Source organism: Notamacropus eugenii, chromosome 2 (assembly GCF_028372415.1).
Source record: "Notamacropus eugenii isolate mMacEug1 chromosome 2, mMacEug1.pri_v2, whole genome shotgun sequence".
Lineage (NCBI taxonomy): Eukaryota > Metazoa > Chordata > Mammalia > Diprotodontia > Macropodidae > Notamacropus > Notamacropus eugenii.
The window spans coordinates 375,179,796-375,203,341 of NC_092873.1; the positions used below are offsets into that span (position 1 = coordinate 375,179,796).

Sequence of the window (23,546 nt, forward strand, 5' to 3'; positions counted from 1 at the left end):
AATTAAGTACCTGCTATGTGCCAGGCACTGTGCTAATCACTGGGAACACAGAGAAAAGCAAAAGCCTATCCTCAAGGAGCTTACCAGGTAATAGGAGAGACAACACACAAACAAAAATGTACAAAGAAACTATATACAGGATAAATAGGAAATAATTAGAAGAGGGAAGGCAGCAGAACTGAGGGGTGGGAAAAGGCTTCCTGTAGAAAATGGAATTTTAGTGCTACTTGAAGAAAACCAGGAAAGCCAGAAGGCAGAAATGAGGAGGGAGAGCATTCTATGCATGGAGTATAGCCACAGAAAATGCCCAGAGCTGAGAGATGGAGTGTCTTGTTCATGGAACATCAAAAAGGACAGTGTCACTAGATTAAAGAGAATATGACAGGGAATAAGGTATAAAAAGACTGGAAAGGTAGAGGGAAGCTATGCTATCAAGGGCTTGGAACGCCAAACAGAGGATTTTGCATTGATTCTGTAGATGAACGGGAGCCATTGGAGTTTATTGAGTAGGGTAGTTGACATGGTCAGACCTTTGCTTTAGGAAAATCACTTTGGTGGCTGAGTGGAGGAGGGATTAGAGCACAGAGACAGCTGAAGCAGGCAGAGCCAGCAGCAAGCTAGTGCAATAATCAAGGCTCAAGGGGATGAGGGCCTGCACAGAACAGTGGCAATGTCAGAGGAGAGAAGGGGGCATTTTCCAGAGATGTTGCAAAGGTGAAATAATTAGACTGGCAATAGGTTGAATATGGTGGGGGGGATGAAAGATAGTGAGGAGTTCAGGAGGATGCCTAGGTTTTCAGCCTGGGGGACTGAGAGGATAGTGTTTCCCTGGAAAGTAATAGGGAAGGCTTAGGGGGAAAGATAATGAGTTTCATCTTGGACATGTTGAAAAAAGCATGAAAGACTTTGTCAGAAAGAGGTGTGTCAGGAGGAGGAGCTAGTCTGAGGGAAAGGATGACTTTGCTAGTGAGGTGCACCTAGGTGGAAATGTACATCTGAACCAGGGAGACAAGATCAGACCTGGAGATACTGAGGGGAAACTCATCTTCATAAAGGTGATGATAATAACAAAATTAAAACTATCATTTATGTAGTGTTTTAAGGCTTGCAAAAAAGCTTGACATGAGTTATCACATTTGCTACTCAAAATAACCCTGAGAAGTAGGTGCTAGTATTATCCCCATTTTACAGATGAAGAAACTAAGGTAGGCAACTCACTTTAAGTCACATAGCTAATTAAGAATCTGCAGCAGGATTCAAACTCATCTCTGCCTGACTCCAAGCTATGGAAACAGCTAACATTGATGAGGAATACAGCATAGAGAGGAGAGAAGAAGGCTAAGCTCAGACATTTTGGGGAGAATTTCTACCATGAGAAGGCAGGAGGAAGGATATACTTTAAAGGAGACAGAAGGTGCATCCAGACAGGTAGGAGGAGTCAGGGCAGTGACATGGAGAGTCTCTAGTAGGTGCTGTGGAGGGATGAGCGGGAAAAGGAGTGAGAAAAAGTGATTGAATATGTTGATTTTCAGGAAGTCCTTAGAGAGCTGATTCAGACAAGAACTGAAGATTGAAGACATATTATAAAGAGTGGAGAAGTGGCAGTGAACAAGAGATTAAGGGAAGCACTGTGGGAAGATTGTCCCTAAAGAGGAGATGAGGGAATGCATTTTCCTCCCATTGTCCCACTCCCACCCTTTGCCAAGGTGGGGGACAAGGGATGTGGAACACTGTATATACTATTATTCTTGATTGATATGTGGGTTAGTTTTGCTGAACTGCTTTTCCCTCCTATTCCTCCCTCATTTCAAAGGTTGGCTTCCTTGGTGGGAGAGATAGAGGGATGTCTTGGGAAATGAAGGTGATAGAATCACAGATCTAGGGCTGGAAGGGACTTCAAAAACCAGTCATTTTACAGATGAGGAAACTAAGGTAGCAGAGGTTAAGTGATTTGCCCTGGTCACGCAGGTAGTTAAGAGCTAGGTGGCTCAATGGATAGCATGCTGGGCGAAAAGTCAGGAAGACACATCTTTGTGAGTTCAAATCTGGCTTCAGACATTCATTAGCTGTGTGATCCTGGGCAAGTCATTTCGTGCTGTTTATCTCAGTTTTCTCATCTGTAAAATGAGCTGGAGAAGGAAATGGCAAACCACTTCAGGATCGCCAAGAAAACCCCAGATGGACTTACAAAGAGTGGGACATGACCAAAATGACTGCACAATAGCATGTAGGTAGTAAATGACTAGGATTTGAACTCAGGCCTTCTGTCTCCAGAGTCAGTGCTCTTTCCAATATGTTATACTGCCTCGGCATTAGGATTTGGAATAGATAAAGCTGGTGACATGATGGAGGCAGTACTGGGACTAGAGTCAGCGTGACCTCTATTTGCCCTAGTTTCCTCATCTGTAAAATGGGGATGATGATAATAATAACACCTGTTGTGAGGATCAAATGAGATTACCCAGGTAAAAGGCTTTGTCAGCCTTAAAGTGCTATATAATTTGCTAGCCATTATTATGCCATTTTGTAGGCTCATAGATTTGGAACTGAGAGGGAAGTCTTTATCTTACTAATGAGGAAACTGAGTCCCAGAGAATTTTAAATTAGAAGTCAATATTTCCAGATATCTATGATTTCAGCATGGCAGGAGTTGGCTTGAGATGGATAAAAGTTTCTCTGAGCAGCGTTTTAGGTCTGACTGACATTAAGTAACCTGAATAGTCTTGTGATTTCTTCCAGCTAACCCTACAACTCAGGATGGAGGAGATAAATGATGGGATTTAGCCAGGAATCATTATTAATTAGCAAGGTAGGTGGCAGATAATCAAGGGTTCGAGAGATTCTAAGGTTATAGTGGAGAGGACTTTGTTGAATGACTGACCCATGGATTCCATGGAGATTCAGTGAAGACAAAACAGAGACAATAGGGAAGGTTCAAGAAATTGGTCACCCTGTTGATAGCAAAGACTCGCTTTAATAATAGCTTGAATTGAGCAAAAAGGTAAATCTTCTGTCCTTTCATCTTTCCACTCTCCCCTCTCCCCTCCCAGAATGAAATACTGCTAACACATTCCTAAAGCTAAGAGAATTCTTTTGGGAATTTAGGAAACTCTTACCTTGCAGATAGTATTTTCCATTCACACTAGGACAGTGTGGGAGGAGAGCTTCCACAGTTAAAAAACATTAAAGCTTCTGGGTCCTATTGTGATTTAATAATCTGATGGTGAAGCATTTCTTGGCAGAAAGATGGTGGACAATAGGTGGGAAATGAGGAGTATGTTTTACAGACGTGGTCAATGTGCTGATTTGTGTTGCTTAACTGTTTACTTGTTACCATGGATGGTTCTTTTGGGGTTGGGGGTGAGTCATTGAGAAATGACAGAGATATTAAAAAAAAACTAGCACAAATAAAATATTTAACCAGAAAAATTTTTGTTGGTTGGAAGTAGAAATTGCTTGGTATTTTCCATGTGATTTCTCTAATAATGGATCATGGAATACCCCTACTTATCATAGAATTATAGATATAGAGATGGAAAATGTTATCTAATCCAGTCTTATTTTAAATGTATTTTTATTCTGAAATTAACAAACACCAAATAAAATGGGCATTTTCATATGTAGAGAGAAGAGGGAAAAAAGGGATTGTGCATGAAAGTACAGGTCTCTATTCTGTGTAGCTTTCTTTCCTTTTTAAATATATAAGATCAAATTGTAACTTTCAAAGTTGGCTTGCTTGCCTGTAATTCTGACTTTTTCTCTGAATTTAAAAAAATCCCTCAGTGACCCTTTTTTCTTTCTTTTCTTATTTTGGGCTACTCTATCTCTATCTTCCTTCTGCTTCCCACCTCATCCTCACTGGAAAAGAAAAAAGAAAAACAAAGCCCTTGCAACAAATATGCATAGTGAAGAAAGTAAGTTCTCACAGTGGCAGTGTATGAAAGCGTATGTCTGATTATGCCTCCTGAGTCCAGATGGGTAGCATGCTTTGTTATTGGTCCTTTGGAATCATGGCTGATCATTGCATTGATAACAGTTCTCAAGTTTTTCAAAGCTGTTTTTTCTTTATAGCATCAACCCTCTCGTTTTATAAATGAGGAAACTGAGTTCCATAGTGGTTAAGTGATTTGCCCAACGTCATAAATTACATCCTCTAATTTTAAATCCAGCTACATTCCTTTCATTGCATTCTTCTGATTTCTTCCCCAGGAGTGGACGGAAAGTCATTCCAAGTGTAGGAGGTCAAGGGGAGGGTTGAATTGGAAATGGCATCTATGGGAATGTGCATCAGAACTCCCCTGCAAATCTCAGGTATATGAGTGACTCAGTACTCAAGGACTTGTGCTTTCAGATGACTAAGCAACCTATATAATGGCAACTGAGCATGAAGAACCAATCAATGACTCAGTGAATGTTAAAGGGAAGCTAGGAAGCAAAGTGGCTAGAGCACCAGGCCTGGACTCAGGAAGACTCCTTTTCCTGACTTCAAATCTGGCCTCAGACACTATTTGTGTGACCTTGTGCAAATCACTTAACCTTGTTTGCCTCAGTTTTCTCATCTGTCAAATGATCTGGCGGTGGAAATGGCAAACCACTTCAGTATCTTTGCCAAGAAAACCCCAAATGGGGCCATGCAGAGTTGGACACAGCATCTCACCCTCTGCCTCTATCTCCTCTTCTTAGCTGCATATCTATAAGGACAATTAAAGTCCATCTCTCAAGAGGGTAGTAAAAAGGAATAGTGTCCTTCCTTGACCCTAAGAGAAATGGTGACTGTTCCAATGCAGCAGCTAGAGTAAGGGGGCTCAGCTAGGTGAGCTTGTATCTGGGCTTCTGGACACCTCTTCTGCTTTGTGTTTCCTTCCCTGAATATAGGTAACTGAACAGTAATCCTGAGGTGGATATATTTCCAGCCTTGGAGGTGACCTTGTGAATTTGGAAGGTCCAAAGGTCCTGGGTCCATCGATTAGCGCTGATTGGCTCCAGGGGAAGTTTGCTACAGAGAAGACAGTCACTGACAGGACAGTGAGCCCTAGTACTGGCCTAGGGTCTGAATTAGAGGGAACTTTTTTCTACAGTGCAAAGCCAGGATGAAATATAAAGTATCTATTCAGAAGTCCCACAAAACTCTTTGATGGTAACCCCCTGGAGGAATATAACAGCAGTTTTTAAATGCTTGATTGTGAGTCTTCTGTGTATTAAACATTGCTTTTGTGTAGAGGAAATATACTTGATTTGCATTGTTCCTTGAGTAGCTTTTTATTCCTTCTTCAGGGGAGACATTAAACATAAGCCAAACCCAAGTTTTAAGAACTTAATGCCCTGGGGCATGATGGTACATGTATCACAAATGAGAGTGTGAGAAAAGGAGTCTGACCTTTCTTTTAGGCAGTCAGGCTCTCCCAGGACTGAACCTGATCACCACATCCCTTTCGTGTCTATAGCAGATGTTTAGTAGAGAAGGAGAGAGGGCCCAGGTTGTTATAATGGAGGATGTGATTTTCAAATCCTGCCTGAGACACTAGCTGTGTGACCCTGGGTAGTCACTGAACCCCAATTGCTTCCCCCAAAAAATGATTGTTATTTTAGGGAGTATTTTCCAGACTAAATAAACACCATACCAAAGACAAAATAAGAATTTAGGTTGGCCGTGAAAGGAAAAGTGGGGTATATTGAAAAGAATTCTATCCTAGGAATCAGAAAGCCTCAGTTCCTTCTGGTCCTGCCTCTCCCATAAACTATCAAGTGACTTTTGGTGAATCTTTTCCTGTCTTTGGGGCCCAGATTTCTTATCTCATTCAATAACAACCACAACAACGAGCATTTGTCCGCTAAGATTTACCAAGTGCTTCCTTTGCCATGTTACTTCATCTGGTCCTCACAACAACCCTGTGAAGTGGATGTTGTGATTATCATCCTGGTTTTACAGGTGGCTTGCCTAGAGTCACACAGCTAGGAAGTGTCTGAGATTATCTCCAGGGTTCAGTTAGAGCTCAAACATTCTATGATTTTTAATCCATCTTGAGTCATTATTCATTCACTCTGTCATTCATATCTGCTATGTGCAAATGTATAGAGGCTGCGTTGCCTTTTGGGTGGAGTATTGGAAGTACTGGGTTTGAATGCTGCTTTTGATGTCCTGGACAACTTGCTTCATGTGTTTCTGGCAACTTCTCGGGACTAGGCCCTAGATGAACTGTGATCTGTGTCACAGACTGTAGGCTTCCATTACAAGCAAACTTCCCTCTTATACATACATTCTTGTATGTGCAAATGCATATGTTTTCTCTGTGCAGTTAGACTGATTACAAGCCCCTTGGGGTCACGGGTCATGTCTTATGCCCCTTCTGGTGGTACTGTATCCAGGAAGCTGCAGATAGTGGCTGCCCAATAAATGGTGGTTGATTGCAATGGATATGAATTATGCCTTCTCATCTGGGAAGCTTCCTAAACTCCAGTTCTGAGTCTTAAGTAAGGAGGCAGAGTGTCCAGATGAGGAAGTCCTGACCTTCTCTTTGCCCAGCCTCCACCAATGATCCCTTGGTGACTATTCCAAGACCACCCTACAGTGTTTCCAGAGGGAGATGGGCATGGACCTGAGCAGAGTGGTCCCCAGATCTGAGGCCTTTTGCTCACTCTCCTTCCACCGCAGCCTCCTACTTCTCTCAATCTCCTCCCAGCCTCCTCCCTGCTGTTCTCCCCCACAGCCAGGTGGCTGGGATCCCCACAGTTTGTAAAGGCAATCAACCTCAAGGTCTCAGGCTTGCACAGGTGCAATTAACATCCCCATCTGCTAATCCCTGATTAATGATGTTTACAAATATGTGCCACACTGGAGTGTAGCATACAGTCCTTCCCCCTCACTTCCTGCTCCCACAATCTGTCACAATACACCCAGGGAATATTTCCCTCCAGGGCAGGGGACCTCCCCCATTCCCACCTCCTCGGCATCATCACATGGGCAGAGGGAAGGATGGAGAGCAGGCCAGTCAGTCACAGGCTGCAGGGTGGCAGCGGCTGTTTTCCCAGAAAAGGAAGGATATTGGCAAATGGACATATCCAGGGGGCAGTGCTCGGTCTGGGGCTGGGGAGGGACTCGCCCTCCTTCTCTGCTAAAGGAAGTAGGCATGCTTGGCCTTGGAGGAGCAAAGATCACTGGACTTTTGGAGTCAGAAGATATGGCTCATTGCCTTGGTGACTCTGGGCAAACCACCTCATCCATATAGTGAAGGATTTGGATTAGAGCCTTACTGGTCCTTCCCAGCAATAAATCTGTGATCCAATGAAGACTTTCAGAAGGACATTGGATCCTAGATCTAGAGCTGTAAGGAAACTTAAAGGCCATCCAGTCCAACCTTTTCATTTCACAGATGAGGAAACTGAGGCCCAGAGAGAGTAAGTGATTTTCCTGCAGTGATTGTGTCTGAGACTATTTTAATTCAGGTCTTCTTGACTCCAAATCCAACATTCAATCCACTGAACTGTGTCTCCTGCTGGAGATACAAAAACAGAAATGAAAGGGTGCCCAGGAGGTGAAACTGGAGCTGGGAAGCAGCATTCCAGGAGTAAGGGAGTGGGGGGGGGGGGGTAGGGAGGAAGAAAGAGAGCCATGAGACAGACAGGGAGAGAGAAAGGGAGAGAAGTGGAGGGGAGGAAGAGAAAGGAAAGGGGAAGGAGAGACAGACACACAGAGAGACAGAGACACACAGAGAGAGGGAGAGGGAAAAAGACAGGTAAGGGGGGGAGAAAGAGAGGGAAGGAGAGGGAGTCAGATAGAGGCAGAGGCAGAGAGACAGAGACAGAGATGGAGACAGAGACAGGGACCGACACAGGAAGAGAGACAAGTTGGGGGAGAGAGAGAAGGAGCAGGAGGGAGACAGAGGCAGAGAGACAGATATGGAGAGGGAGACAGAGGTGGGAGGAAAGAAGAGGGGGAGGGAGACAGAGACAAAGGCAAAAGAGACATATATGCAGAGACAGGCACAGAGAGGGAGGGGCTAGGTGGGAGCTAGAAGGAGTTGGATGATGGAAGAGTGGACACTTTCTAGCTTCTCTCAGGGCAGAGATGGGATGGGGGGAGAATTTGGGTGATTGTGCTCCCATGGACTGATCCCTTCATCTGGTGGGGTTGTCTCCTCAGAGACCCTGATCCGAGACTACCACAAACATTCCTGGAATCATAGATTTAGAACCGGAAGGGCTATTAGAGGTCATTTAGTCTAACCTCCTCATTTTATAGATGGAGAAACTGAGTCCCAGAGAAATGACTTCCAAAGTCACATTAGGTATCAAGAGGCAAAGCCAGGATCCCAACCTGTGCTTTCAGAACCAGCATTCCCTCCACTTGACTGGAGCCTTCTAACCACTGTGCCTTGTTGGTTCCATCACAAAGGAGGGGACGCTGACGTCCAGCTCCATGATGCTCTCTCTCATAACCTAACAACAGCCTGTGCTAATGAGAATCGCAAGGGAAAACTAAATAGCTTCTCTGGGACAGTCAGAGAAGGGTAGATCTCTGCTCATTAAAGGGTGGGGTGGGGGTGGAAGGTGGCGATATATGATTGAAACTACACCTGTGTCTGCCTGTTCACAGCTTCCTGGGCCTCATTATCACTTCCCCAGGTGGTCTCTTGTTTTGTTGGGCTGGGGCTAGGGGGTGGGGAGGAGAATCAGTTCTGGGTTGACTCCCTGTGGTGTGTGTGGGGTGGGAGGTGACTAGATAAAGGAGACTCCAGAGGGAGTGAGAGGAGAGTGGACTTCAGGGCTCAAGAGGAGCGTCTAGGGAGACTAGGGCATGTGTAGGGGGCAGAGATAGGAAGCTTTGGGGAACAGCAGTGGGGGACATTCTTAATAAGGGAGAGCTGACCAGCTGGATGAGGTACATGGACAATCTCCCAGGAGACTGTTAGTGGGGGCAAAGTGTTTGCTGGGAGATCAGGTCACTTCTCCTCCTTTCCCGATTTGGGGGTGCTCTGGATTTGGATTCAAGTTGTGGTATAGTGGAAAAAGCATTGAACACAAAGTCACTAGACTTGAACTCACTTCCAGCTTTGATACTGCTGTGTGTGACCTTGGACAAGGCACTTCACTCTCTATGCCTCAGTTTCTTCATTTGTTAAATAAAGGAGCTGAACTAGACAATCTCCGAGATCCTTTTAGTTCTATCATCTACCTATCAATTATCTACATCCTTATCTATCTATCCGTCCATCCATCTATCCATCTCTATCTCTCTATCATCTACCTATTTATCTGTCCATCCATCTCTCCCTCTCTCTATCAACTACCTATCACCTATCTACCTACCTATCTATGTATCTATCAATCATCTACCTGTTTATCTGTCTCTGTCTTTCTGCCATCTCTTTATCATTTACCTATTTAGCAATCATCCACCTACTTTTCTATCCATCTTTCTCTCTGTTTCTCTATCATCTACGTATATATCAATCATCTACGTGCTTATCCATTTGTTCACCTATCTTTCATGTACCTATCATCCATTCATCCATCCATCCATCCATCAATCAATTTATCTATCCATCTATCTCTGTCTCTGTCATCCACTTGTCTATTAATCATCTACTTATTTATCTATCTGTCCATCCTTCTCTCTATCATATACCTATCTATCAACTATCAATCATCTATCTACTTATCTATATGGCTCTCATCTACCTATCAATCATCTATCTGTCTATTAATCATTATCTATCTATCTATCTATCTATCTATCTATCTATCTATCTATCTATCTATCTATCTATCTATCATCTCTCTATACTCCATTATATCTCTATCTATGACCTGGGTTCCTAGCTTTGTCATTCAGTACCAGTTTGACCTTGGGCAAATTACTTCCCCTTCTCCTGTTTTTTGTTTCTTCAATGGTAAAATTAGGAAGTTCAGCTAGATGACCTTAATGTTCCTTCTAGCTCTAAATGCTTTCTAGTAGGCAAATAAAATCATAGAATTTTAGAACTAAAGGAGATGAGAGAGATGATATAGAACAGGGACTCGACCTTTTTCATGTTATGGCCTCCTTTGACATCCTGGTGAAATCTGCGTACCCCTTCTCATAGTAATGTTCTTAAATGCAAAAAATAAAATACAAAAAACTAAAAAGGAAATCAATTGTATTGAAATAAAGTTGGATTTTTTTCTCTTTCAAACTCATGGACCTGCTGAAATCTATCTAGGGATATCATGGGGGTTTGTGGACCCCAGGTTAAGAACTCCTGATCTAAACTAACCTTTCTTCTTCCCTTACTTTGCAGAGAAAGAAACTGAGGTAGAGAAAGAAAGATGAAGACTTGAATCTTACCCAAGGTTACATAGGTAATAAATGGTTGAACTGGTATTTGAACCAAGGTCCTCTAACTCCAAATCCAGTACTCCTATTCCATTATAGCTGCCTCCAAGAAAGATTTCATCCTCCAGGAAAACTGCTAATAGCTTTCCGGGGTGTCCCCAGTCTCTCCTTTCCTCTAGTCTGTTTTCTCCACTAGACTGTCTTCATCTTGCTTGCCTGGTGCAATCAGGGTTTTCAGGATTAATAAATAAGGGTGAAAGTGGGATCAAGACATCCACCAGTCACTTTATGTACAGTAGAAATGCTCCAAGCTTAGCTCCCTCCTCCCTCCTCATTTAATTCTCTCAATTTCTTGCGTTGGCCCAGGTAATGGGGAGCAATTGGGCTGGTAGATTTGCACCTTGAACACTAGAAGCATCGTTGGAAAAGTTGCTTCTAAATAGGTCTCCCTCCCTATTAGAACCTAGAGAGTATTATGTGAATTCTCCCTTCTTTTCCCTCGTTCCCCCCTTCCTCCCCCTTCTACTGCTTTGCCCTTCCTTCATTACAATATTCAATTTCAGAGGATGCCCTTCACCAGCTGCTGCTTTGGGGCCTGGGGTGAGAGTGTGTGTCCCTCTTCTCATTTCTACTCCTCCCATAGCTTCAGCGCCCTCCAGATAGATAGAGAGGCCTTCCCCCCGATCCACAGCATCATACTTTCCTCAGTCTATCTCCTGGGCCTTTCTGCTTTGTGGAGTAATAAATGAATGGATAAATGGTTGACAGCTAGCTCATGATTATTCAATTTGTGAATTATCATATATATATATATATATATATATATATACATAGTTTAATATATATATAATTTATATATGAGATCTCAGCTAGAGTTATTTTTAAAAATATAAACCTCAATCATAGTATAGAAAATAAGGAAGATAATGTGGGCACATGAACTCCTGAGGCTTAGTCTTAGCTCTGCCCCTAACTTTCTGTGTGACCTAGGTTAAATTACTTGTTCTTTCTGGGCTTCAGTTCCCTCTATAAAAGACCTAGGTTAAATTACTTGTTCTTTCTGGGCTTCAGTTCCCTCTATAAAATAAGAAGAGAGATGAGGACCAAATGAGTGGTTCTCACACTTATTTCTTTCAGTACAATATTCTTTGCTATGTGGAATCATGGCATTTCCTACAGATGGGTCAGGAGACATATATGGGACCAATTTCCCTTCAGTAAGCAAAACTCTTTATTTTTTGTTCCTTTTTCAATTAAAATTTTTTCCCAATGAACAAAAACCTATTTTCTCTTTCTCTCTTGCTTCTCTCCTCCACTGAGAAAAAAAAGGAAAAATAAACCCTTTGTAATAGTGAACTTTTTGCAAGTTCAAGGAATGAACTGTGTTGAGGTTAGTGCCTTTGAGTACCAGGCAAATTTTATTTATTTTGCAAATACCACACTTAACATATTCTGGGTAAACAAAATTATATGTCAATTTTCTTTGATCTGCAATAATGTAATATTTAACATGTTCATGGTATATCTAGCAAAACTTGAAGTACACAAGCCTTTGAGAGCCGCTGGACTCAGTGAAGAGCTGGGACAAAGTATTTGTGTGCCCTTGGTAAGGTTTTAAAATTATATCTTCCTGCGTGTTATCGTTATTGAAGCTTTGACTGTGCCATATTCAACAAAATAAATATCCCAATGCCATTGGCGGTGGGGTGGGGAGAAGGGAATGGCATTTATTAAATGCTTACTATGAGACACATAAATCTAGAGACATCTCATCTCCACTCCAGATGTTCATATGGACTATATATGCCTAAGCTGTGGTAGAGCTTTCTGAGCTCATATTGGTCTGATCAGCCACAGTACAACATGCTGTATCTTGACACCAATATAGTGGTGTCATTTTGGTCCTCTTCAGGAATGAAGGACAATTACCAATCAACTATATGCCAGGCACCAAGAACTTTACAAATATTATCTCTTTTGATCCTGATAACAACTCTAGGAGACAAGGGCTATTATGACTTCCATTTTACAGTTGAGGAAACTGAGACAAACAGAGGTTTATCAACTTGTTCAGAGTCATATAGCTGGTAAGTGTCTGAAGATGAATTTGAATTCAGGACTTCCTAACTCTGGGCCCAGAACTCTGTCTACTATACCAGCAGATGCCTCAGGGTATGATTTTCTGTCTGTAAAAATATGTACTTTTATAAAAGGTAATATTAAAAGGGCTGGTGTGGTATAGTAGGTAAAGTACTGGACTTAGAATCTGAAAGACATAGGCTCAAATCTCAATTCTGATATTTATCAAAGGATCAGAGATTTAGAGGTAGAAGGGACCTTAGAAGTCCTTTATTTTGTTAAGTAATTTGTTCAGTCACTGTTATTGCATGGAATATAGTTAGTGTCTTCATTCAAATGAAGATCCTCCTGAACTGAAATTAATCCTCTGTCCACTGGGCTGCTTGGTGGTACAGTGGATAGAGCAACTCAGGGCAGCACCAAGTACCAGCCCTCTTCCCTCACCTCCAACCACCCCAGTGCAGCATCAGGTGGGCCTCAGGGTAGCACCAGTACAGCACCAGGCCAACAGCCAGGTCCTGGAATCCCAGGCACAAGAAGTTTGGGGCAGTGCCCCTTCCAGCTCAGAAGCAGAGATTAAATTTAAAAATAAGGGAAAAGGCTGGAAAAGATGAGCAAAAAACAAGCAAAAGGAACTTGACCACAGGAAGTTATTATGGTGACAGGGAAGATCAAGACGCAAACTCAGAAGAGGACAACAATGTCAAAATGCTTATGGACAAAGCCCCAAAGAAAAATGGGAATTGGACTCAAACCCACAAAGAACTCATGGAAGAACTAAAAAAGGAGTTTAAAAATCAAATAAGAGAAATAAAGAAGAAAAATTGGGACAAAAAATGAGAGTGATGCAAGAGAATTATGAACAAAGAGTCAACAGCTTGGAAAAAGAAAACAACTCCTTAAAAAGTAGAATTGACCAAATGGAAAAGGAGATACAAAAGTTAACTGAAGAAAATAATTCCTTAAAAAGTAGAAACCCTACCTATTTTCACATGAGTAAAGATGACAAAAATGGAAAATGACAAATGTTGAAGGAGGGGTTCAGTAAAACAGACACATTAATGCACTGTTTGTGGAGTCATCCAGTCATTTTGGAAAGCAATTTGTAACTATGTCCAAAAAGTATACAGTGATGTCACTACTAGGTCTATACCCCAAAGAGATAAAAGAAAGAAGAAAACACTCATATATGTATATGTATGTGTATATATATATATATATATGTATACACACAATTATATATGCAATTATTATATATTTTTGGTGGTATTGATGGGCACTAAGGCAGTGCCCATCAACTAGGGAAAGGCTGAACAAATTATTTATAAATGTCATGGAATGGTATTTTGTCATAAGAAATTACATAAGACATAAAACCACCAGCAAGCATTATTTGTAATGGAAATAAACTAGAAGTCTTTGCAGTAAGATCAGGAATGAAACAAGGCTGCCAACTGTCACCAATATTATTCAATATTGTATTAGAAATGCTAACAATGGCAACAAGGAAAGAAAAAGAAATTGAAGGAATCAGAATGGGCAATGAGGTAGTAAAACTATCTCTTTTTGTAGAAAATATGGTGATATACATGGGAAATCCTAGAGATTCAATGAAAAAACTAGTTGAAACAATTAACAATTTTAGCAAAGTAGCAGGATATAAAATAGACCCACAGAAATCATCAATATTTCTATATATCACTAACAAAACTCTGCAAGAAGAGGTTGTAAGAGATACCCCATTTAAAATAACTATAGACAGTATAAAATACCTGGGAATATGCCTACCAAGACAAACCCAGGAACTACATGAACATAATCATGAAACACTTTTTATACAAAGTCAGATTTAACTGTTTGGAGAAACAGTAATTGTTCATGGGTGGGTTGAGCCAATATAATAAAAATGACAATTCAAACTAATATACCTAATTCAATTCCATCTCAATTAAATTACAAAAAAATATTTTACTGAGCTAGAAAAAAATAATAGCAAAAGTCATTTGGAAGAGCAAAAGCTCAAGAATGTCAAAGGAATTAATGCAAAAGAATGTAAAGGAAGGAGGTTTAACAGTATCAGATCTTAAACTATATTATAAGGCAGTATTTACCAAAACTCTTTGCTATTGGCTAAGAAATAGAAAGGTACACTGGTGGAATGGAATAGATATACAATATGTAATAGTAAATGATTACAGTAACTTTGTGTTTGGCAAATATAAAGGCTTAAGCTTTTGGGATAAGAATTTACTATTTGGTAAAAATTGTTGGGAAAATTGGACAGCAGTCTGGCAGAAACTGGGTATAGACCAATATCTTATACCATTTACCAAGATAAGGTCAAAATGGGTATATTACTTAGATATATGGGGAGATATAAGAAAATTAGGAGAACTTGAAACATATTACTTCTCAGACATGGATAGGAGAAGAATTTATGAATAAACAAGAGATAGAGGGCATTGTGAGATATAAAATGGATAATTTTGATTACATTAAATTAAAACATTTTTGTACAAGTGAAACCAATGTAGCCAAGATGAGAAGGAAAGCAAAAAACTGGGGGAGAATTTTTATAGGCAATTTCTTGGATAAAGGTCACATATCTCAAATGTATAGAGAACTGGGTCAAATTTATAAGAATATGAATCATTCCCCAGCTGAGAAATGGTCAAAGGATATGAATAGGTAGTTTTTTGATGTAGAAATCAAAGCTATATATAATCATATAAAAATGGTCTAAATCATTAGTGATTAGAGAAATACAAATTAAAACAACTTTGAGATATTATCTCACATCTATCAGATTGGCTAAAATAAGAGAAGGAAAAATGACAAATGTTGGAGATGTGGAAAAACTGGGACACTAATACATTGTTGTTTGAACTGTGAACTGATTCAACCATTTTCGAGAACAACTTGAAATTATGCCCAAAGAGTTATAAAACTGTGTACATACTTTGATCTAGCAATATCACTATTATGTCTTTCCCCCAAAGTGATCAGGGAAAAAGGAAAAGAACCTATATGTTCTAAAATATTAATTAACAGCTCTTTTTGTGGAGGCAAAAAATGGAATTGAAGGGATGCTTGTCAAGTGGGAAATGTCTAAGTAAGTTGTGGTATAGGATTGTGATGGAATATTACTGTGCTGTAAAAAATGATGAGCTGGTTGATTTTAGAAAAACATGAAAAGACTTGCATAAACTAATGAATGAAATAGGCAGAGCTAAGAAAACATTGTGTGTAGTAATAGAAATATTGTTTGAAGAATAACTGTGAAGGACTAAGTTATTCTGAGTATCATAAATACTCAAATCAACTACAAAGGACCTATGAAGGAAGATACCATCCACCTTCAGAGAAAGAACTGATAAATAGAGGTCTGCATAGTATGGCTTTACATATATATGTCAAATGATGACCCTTTCTAGGGAGGTGTAGGGAAGGAAGGAGGGAGACAGTATGGAACTTAAAATGTAACAAAAAATTTTAATTTAATTAAAAAAAGTAAATGATAGAAGAGATTTAAGAGAAACCTGGGAAGACTTGTAGGAATTGATGCAGAGTGAAATGAGCAGAACGATTTATACAAAACAGCAAAGACAACTTTGAAAGACTTAGGATCTCTGATCAACAGCAAAACTAACCATGACCTGAGATATGAGGCGTACTACACACTTCTTGATAAAGAGATGATAGACTCAGGGTGCAGAATAAAATGTACATTTTGGACATTACCAATGTGGGAATTTGTTTTGCTTAACAAAGCATATTTGTTGCAGGGTTTTATTAATCTTTTCCCTCTTTTACATTGGGAGTAGGGTGGGAGAGAAAAAATAAATATTTGTTAATTGGAAAAAAAAAAATCCAACACCTACCTCCCCGTTGATATTCAGCTTAAATGTCACCTCCTTCTCACAGCCTAACCTGATTCTTTCTATTAATAATGACCTCCCTCACCTAATATAATCCTCTCTTGTAGCTTTCTTATTAGCTTATCTTGTTCTTATTTTTTATTCTAGTAAGTTATATTTGTGTCCTAAATCCCTCTGTATGACTGTATGAAGACAAGGACCTTTTTTTTTTTAACTTTTGTATGCCCCCAGCACCTAACACAGTCCCTAATAAAAGTTTGTTGAATGAGTGTCTGCTTCAGTGTCTCTGTTTCTGTCCATCTCTCTCTGTTCCTGCTTTAGTCTCTATTTGTGCATCTCTCTGCTATCTATGTCACTTTCTCTCTGTTTCTCTTTTCTCTGCTCCTATTAAGCAGTGGAAACAGTCCAGACCCTAGGCCTCCCCTGGCTCCAGGAATGGCCTTGTACTCTTCATCCTGCTTGGTTTGCTCTCAGCTCTTGCCGACTTCAAATATCCTACAGGCTCATCAATAGCAGCCGCTGGTTTATTGATTGGGATGGGAGCCAAGGCAGAGCTTCCAGGAGTACAGTATTGATGAGAGACATTGGTGATTGGGGCCAACTGTGGGAACCAGCGGCTGGGGGAATTCATAGATTAGGGGCAGGGAGTGATGATGGAATAAGGGGGTAGCATGTTTCCTCTGTCCCTGAGTTACACTCATGGCCCAGGGACCTGGGAACTTTGGGCTTTCATGAGGTGGGGAGTGTTCAGGAAGAAAAGACAATTTCCTAGGTCTCCATCAGGAACTATCAGTCCTTTAGGAGGAGAAGACCATTTAGAACAGTCAATATCCTTCCCTCTAGTGTCTTTCCCAACCAATGCTTGAAAATAGCCTATGGGCACCTATAGGAACCCCCAAATCCCACCCCTTCCCACAGGGCTTCTCCTGAGTCCTCTCCCCAATCCTGCCCCTCCAATCTCAGTTTCTCATGGAAAGATTTGTACCATGGACAGCTCCACACCCATATCTGAGGACGACCAAGAAATTAAAATTCCAATATCCCTTTCTCAGTTCAGCTTTTCTGGGCAATCTCTGTCAAATATTAGAACTATGCTGTCTGGTTTTTAGCTTCTTCTGTGATGGGGGATGGGGGGAGTTTAAGGAAGCAGGACAAGGGGTTAGGAGTGTTCTAACCCTGGGAAAACAGGCAGTATACAAAGAGTATTCTTCTGTCTTTCTGCATTTCTAATCATGTATATGTGTGTGTATTTGTCTATTTGTGCTTGTATCTGTATTTGTGACTCTGTGTATGTTTGTGTATCTCTCTTTGTGGTTGTGTGTTTCTCTCTGTTTGTGTCTATGTGTGTGGATCTCTTTCTGTGCCCGACACATAGTAGGTGCTATATAAATACTTAGTCTCTTCCTTTTCCTTTTCCCCCCATATCTGGGTATTACTAGCTTTTCCTACCTATGTCACTATCTCTGTGGATTTGTGGATTTTTTTGTGTCTTCATGTGAGTGTATTCCTCCTTGTATATATCATTATCTGTGTATGCTTGGGTCTGTGGATATGTTCTCATCTCCATATATTCATGTGTACCTCTGTCCTTGTGTATGCTCATGTGTCTATCTCTATCTGTGTACATATGTGTTTATCTGTCTATGTGTGTCTGGCTCTCTTTGTGTTCTCTTTGTCTCTTTGTGTGTCTCACTGTGTATGTACCTCTTCCTGTTTCTTTATGCATGTAGACATATATGTGTATATCCCTAGCTGTCCCAATGGATGTGTATGTCCCTTGTTATTGCTGTATAAGCAGAGATGTTCTGGTAAATATTTAACTACTGGCTCTCTGAAAAAAAAGAAACACACAATACACTCTTAAGTTAAATTTGTATTATTAACCTTTTCTCCATTACTTTCTTAAATCCAGATTCAACAAAATAACAAATAAGGCCCTAGTTTATAGTGTTTGTCAATTTCCAATGTAATAGTTACACTGAAAATTTAACAATTGGCTTTCATGAGCCACAACAAAGCAGCTCCAGCACATTCCTGTGGGTATGTGTGTTTCTCCCTCTCTTTTATGTACATGTATATGTGTTTATTTCTTTGTATCTTTATTTCTGTATGTGTATCTGTGTATATTTCTGATTCTGTGTGTATGTGTGTATCTCTTTTTGTTCATGTGTATATGAGATCTCTTTCTCTGTGCCTGTGTATGCATCCTGTTCTTTTCTCTGTATATGTGTATGTTTTCCTCTCTGTATATTTGTGTATGTGCCTCTCTCTATCTTTATGTACATCCATGTATGTGCGTCCTCCTCTCTGTTCCTCTGTCTCTTCATTTCTATATGTTTCCCTCTCTGTCTCTGTGAATGTGTGTGTGTTTCCCTCTCTCTCCTGACACTGATGATGGAGCCGTCACACTTTGCTGCTCCAGCCCCCTGGCCAGACCCTCATCCTCCAGTCTAATCTCCATGCTCCTTTCACACAGAGATCCCATATATAACCCCTAGCCCAACCCAACATGGGGAAAAATCAAATCTCATTACATACCATTGATTTCCTTCCAAATTTGCTTCTAATACATTTTGTGACTCTTTGATGTGACAGCCCTCCCACCCCCTTCCTCCCCCCTCATAGGCTTCCCCTTTTTCATCCCCTCTAATACTGCCGCCTTTTCTGAAAGAACAGGGGTGGGCAGCCCAGCATGGGAATGTCAAGGCTGCATGGTGGGGGAGGGATGGGGGGCAAGAGAAAGAATGACTGGAGAGAGAGGACAGAGAATCTGCTCCTGCTGCCCTAAGCATGGGGTTGGGTCCCCCTTATGCTACCATCTCACAGGGGGCACTTCATCCCTCCAACCCAAGACAGGTGAGAATTTGATTGTTGATTTGGGAAGGTCTTTCCCACCCCCAGTCTCTGCTTTTTAGAAAGCCTTGTTCAGAGTAGAATTGTCTCATTTTGCCCTTTCCTGAAGGTCCTGAGCAGTGGTTTGGTCTGGGCAATGGAGATCATGCAGTGGGCTGAGGCTGAGAGGATGGAGGATCTTGGACTGGAATGACAGAAGGAAAGGATGGGGGAAATCTGGCCTGTTTCTACTACTGACTACCCATTGACTTACCTGCTTTCTACTGCTCTTGGCTATTGGCTCTCTACTTCAGGTGGGGGAGACTGGCTGGGGAGGAGGTTTGGCACTGAAATAGCTGAGGAAGCAGGCCCATGGGAGGAGGTCAGGTGATGAGCTGGGAAGGCTTCTCTGAAAGGGAATCAGCAAGCCTTCTTCTCTCTCCCCTCCCTTGTCTTTGAAACTATGCTTGAGGGCTATATATGTGATTCTTTGGAGGACTGCAGTATATGAGATGAGCTTCCCATATCAACTGAAGTGCACTGTCTTCTAGAATAAAGTAATGCAGAAGGGAGGTCAGAGGGGGGCAGTGATGCCAACGAGAGGAAAGGGGAGCAGGAAGGGTGGGGCTAGAAAAAAAGATGAACTAAGATATCTCAATTTGGCCACAGGCTTACCCTGTTCATCCCCATTTGTATTAAAGAGGAAAAAGGCAAATAGATTAATCAGAAATTTAGAGCCAAGAGGGACCTTCAAGGTTGTCTGGTTCAACTGCTCAATTTATAGATGAGGAGATTGAGGAAAGACAGGGTGAAGTAACTTGCCCAAGGTCACACAGAAAGTGATAAAGTCAGTGTTCGGTTCCCCTTACAGTCTTTCGACTATAAAGTTGTGTACAAAGATTCTCTATGTGACTGGGTTGTTGTTGTGTTTGTCCTTCATTCTCGAAGAGGACCATGATGTCAAGATGATGGCTGGGTATGCATGAACCTTAGGAGGAACTATTCCTTGAACTGTGCTAGATCCCCTGGGAACAAAAATCTTACTTTAGCTGGAGTCCCTGCCCTGGAAAACTTAATTTCCAATTTAGAAGGTCATACATGAGAAGGGATGGTAGATCCTTGTTGAAAATTAGAGTCAGGTCCTTCCTCCCCTCTTCTCCCCTTCTTTCTTCTCTCCTCTCCTCCCTTCTCATCTCTCCTTCCATGCCATCTCCTCTTTCTTATTTCCTCCTTCTCTCCTTTCCTTCCATGCCTTCCCTCTTTTCTCCTATCCTCTTTTCTCTTCTCCTCTTCCCCCTTTCTCTTCTTTCCTGTCTCTCATTTCTTCCTTCTCCTTTCCTCTTTCCATTCCCTCCCCTCATTCCTCCTCTTTTTCTCTTCTCCTTCCTTCTCTTCTCCTCTCCTTCCTTGTCTTCTTCTCTCATTCCATTCCTCCTCCTCTTTCTCCTTTCTTCTTCTCCTTTCTCCTGTCCTTCCATTTCCTCTACTCCTTTCTTCTCTTCTCTCCTCTCCTCTCTTCTCCTTCCTCCGCACCCCCCCACTACAGTTACCTGGTATCGTCTTGTTTTCACATTCTTTCCCTTCCTCAAAGCCTGCTTCTGTGAAAAGGATTTGATAAGTTAGTTCTGTGGTGTGACAAAAATTAGGAGGAGGAGCTTACAGTTTAAAAAATAAACTTTGATTAGCGTCTTTTGTTTGTATCTCACCTACATTTCCCAAGGTATCCTTCCCCCTCCCAGAGATCAATCCTTTGTAACAAAGAATAAAAAAAGATGAAAAAAACCCGTCAGCAAAATTAATCGTTATTTAAAAACCTGATGTTATATGTGGTGTTCTACACTCATAGTTGGGCAGCTAGGTGGTACAGTGAATAAAGTGCTGGGCCTGGAGTCAGGAAGATCCAAGTTCAAATCCAGTCTCAGATACTAACTGAATATGTGACCCTGAGCAAGTCAATTAATCCTATTTGCCTCAGTTTCCTCATATGCAAAAAAAATGAGCTGGAGAAGGAAATGGCAAACCACTCCAGTATCTTTGCCAAGAAAATCCCAAATGGGGTTATGAAGAGTCAGACATGACTGAAAAATGACTCCTCACTTTGGCAAAGAAGTTGGGGCGGGGGAGGTACCTTCTTGTATCTCTTTGGGTCAAAACTTTTTTTTTATAATTTTACAGAATTCAATTTTTATAGTTTTGTTCTTGCCTCCCTTTACATTTCCATTATTGTGGCTGTTGTGTTCATTATTTTCCATGTTCTGCGTACTTCACTTTGCATCAATTTATGTCTCCCCATGCTTCTCTATATTTGCTACCTTCATAATTTCTTGGGTACAATAATAGTTCATCCCATTCATGTAATGTTTAGCCCCATCAATGGGAATTTACTTTGATGCCAGCAGTTTGTGACTACAAAAAATGCTCCTATAAATATCTTGGTATATATGCGGGCCTTTCTTTTTCCATCGACCACCTTGGGGGTCTATACATAGAAATGGAGTCTCTGGGACAAAGAGTATGGACATTTTTGTTACTTTCTTCATATAATTCCAAATTGCTTTACAAAATGGTTGGACCAATTTACACCTCCACCAACAGTTTACTAAATCAGTGTGCCTACCTTTTCCACAACTCCACCAATATCGACTATTCCTATCTGTTGGCATCATTGTCAATTTTCTGGGTGTGAGGCAAAACCTCACAGTAGTTTTGATTTGTCCTTTTCTTGTTATTGTCTATGATTTATAGCATTCTTTCATATAGTTATTAATAATTTATAATTCTCTTGAGAACTAGCTATTCATATCATTTGACTACTTATCTCCTGGGTAGATTTCATACCATATTTGGTAATATAGTATTTGGCAATATAAGCAGCTATAAGCAGTGGCTAGAGCTCTAGGTCTGGATTCAGAAAGACCTAAGTCCAAATCCCACCTCAGACACTCACTAGCTGTGTGACTTTGGGCAAGTCACTTAACCTCTGTTTGCTTCAGTTTCCTCATCTGTAAAATAGCACCTACCTCCAAGGGGGATGGTGAGCATAAAAAGAGATGCTATTTGTAAGATACTTAGCACAATGCCTGGCACATGGTAGGTGCCATATAAATGGTGGTTATGACTATATTTACCAAATATGTTAGCATATTAGTTAATTACCTATAGATTTAGATAGCAAATTCTTATCAGAGATGTTTCATATAAGGAGGGATACATTTTAACCCAGGACAATGCCTTAAGTCATAAAAAATTATTTTTAGAGACATTGGAGAGAGAGTAGGGATGAAGGTTTGAGACCTTCTTGGAGCCAGACCATCTAATCATAACAGCTTATTATTATAACATGCTATTTACAGGACAGATTCAAGTATGCAAGGAATGTTCTTTACAACAGTCCCATGACATAAATAGTAAAAATTGTTCTTTTTTCCCCTTTTCTTTTTGGTCCTGGTCCCTTAATCTTTCTGGATCTCATTGTTCTCATCTGTCAAAAGAAATGATTAGATTAGAAGGCTTCTGTACTACCTTTCACCTCCACATCTAGGATCCTGTGATCTGCATACTCATCCATGTGAAGAAGCCAAGTGAACAAACTTCCTCTATGGGTACATGTTGGCACCTTCTCTGCCACTTAGTCTTAGAGACTAAGCACTTTGAGGTTAAATGACTTGCCCAAGGTCACATAGCTGGAATGTGGCAGGGGCAAGGCTAAAGCCCAAGTCTTCCTAATTCTGAGGATCTTTCTGGTCCAAGTACAATTACCCATATGTTACAAATGGGATAAGTATGGCTCAGAGATATCAAGGGACTTGGTTGTGGTCGTATAGTTAGTTGTTGTTGTGTTTGTCCTTCATTCTCAAAGAGGACCTTGACATCAAGATGATGACATGACTTGCGGTTGACTTTGATTTGAGTGAGGGAGGGCTGGGCAAGCCTCACTTTCTTCTCCTGAGCCTTCTGGGTCCAGTGGCCTGATATTCATCAAGATGACTGGAGAAGGCGCAGAATGCAATGGGAGACACTTTCAGGCTAAAATCTTAACACATTCTCACTGTGAGTGAGATTTGGGGTAAGGGTAGGAGGATGAAAACTCAGGTTCCGGATTCTAGGTCCAACATTCTTTCTATCATTCTGTATTGCCTCATGTGAGACTGAATTACTCCAGTGCCCCTCTGGGACTCAGTTCCTTCCTCTGAAGTCTGGGGGTCATAATCCTTTTCAGCTGTTTTTCAGTTGTGTCCACTGGGACTCTTTGTGACCCCGTTTGGGGTTTTCTTGGCCAAGATACTGGAGTAACCACAGCTATTTTCTTCTCTGGCTCATTTTACAGATGAGGAAACTGAGGCAAAGAGGGTTAAGTCCAGGTTACACATCTAGGAAGTGCCAGGTGCTCCTGACTCCAGGGCCAATGCTCTATCCATGGCACCATCTCACTGCCCTGATAATCC

General features: G+C 41.1%; 1 long non-coding RNA gene across 1 annotated transcript; it reads left to right on the forward strand.

Annotated features, from left to right (window-relative positions):
- LOC140528788 (uncharacterized) lies at positions 1-2,809 on the forward strand. Its single transcript, XR_011975299.1, has 2 exons — positions 1-87; positions 2,740-2,809. It is a non-coding gene; the product is annotated as an uncharacterized lncRNA (long non-coding RNA).
- The last annotated feature ends 20,737 nt before the right edge of the window (positions 2,810-23,546 follow it).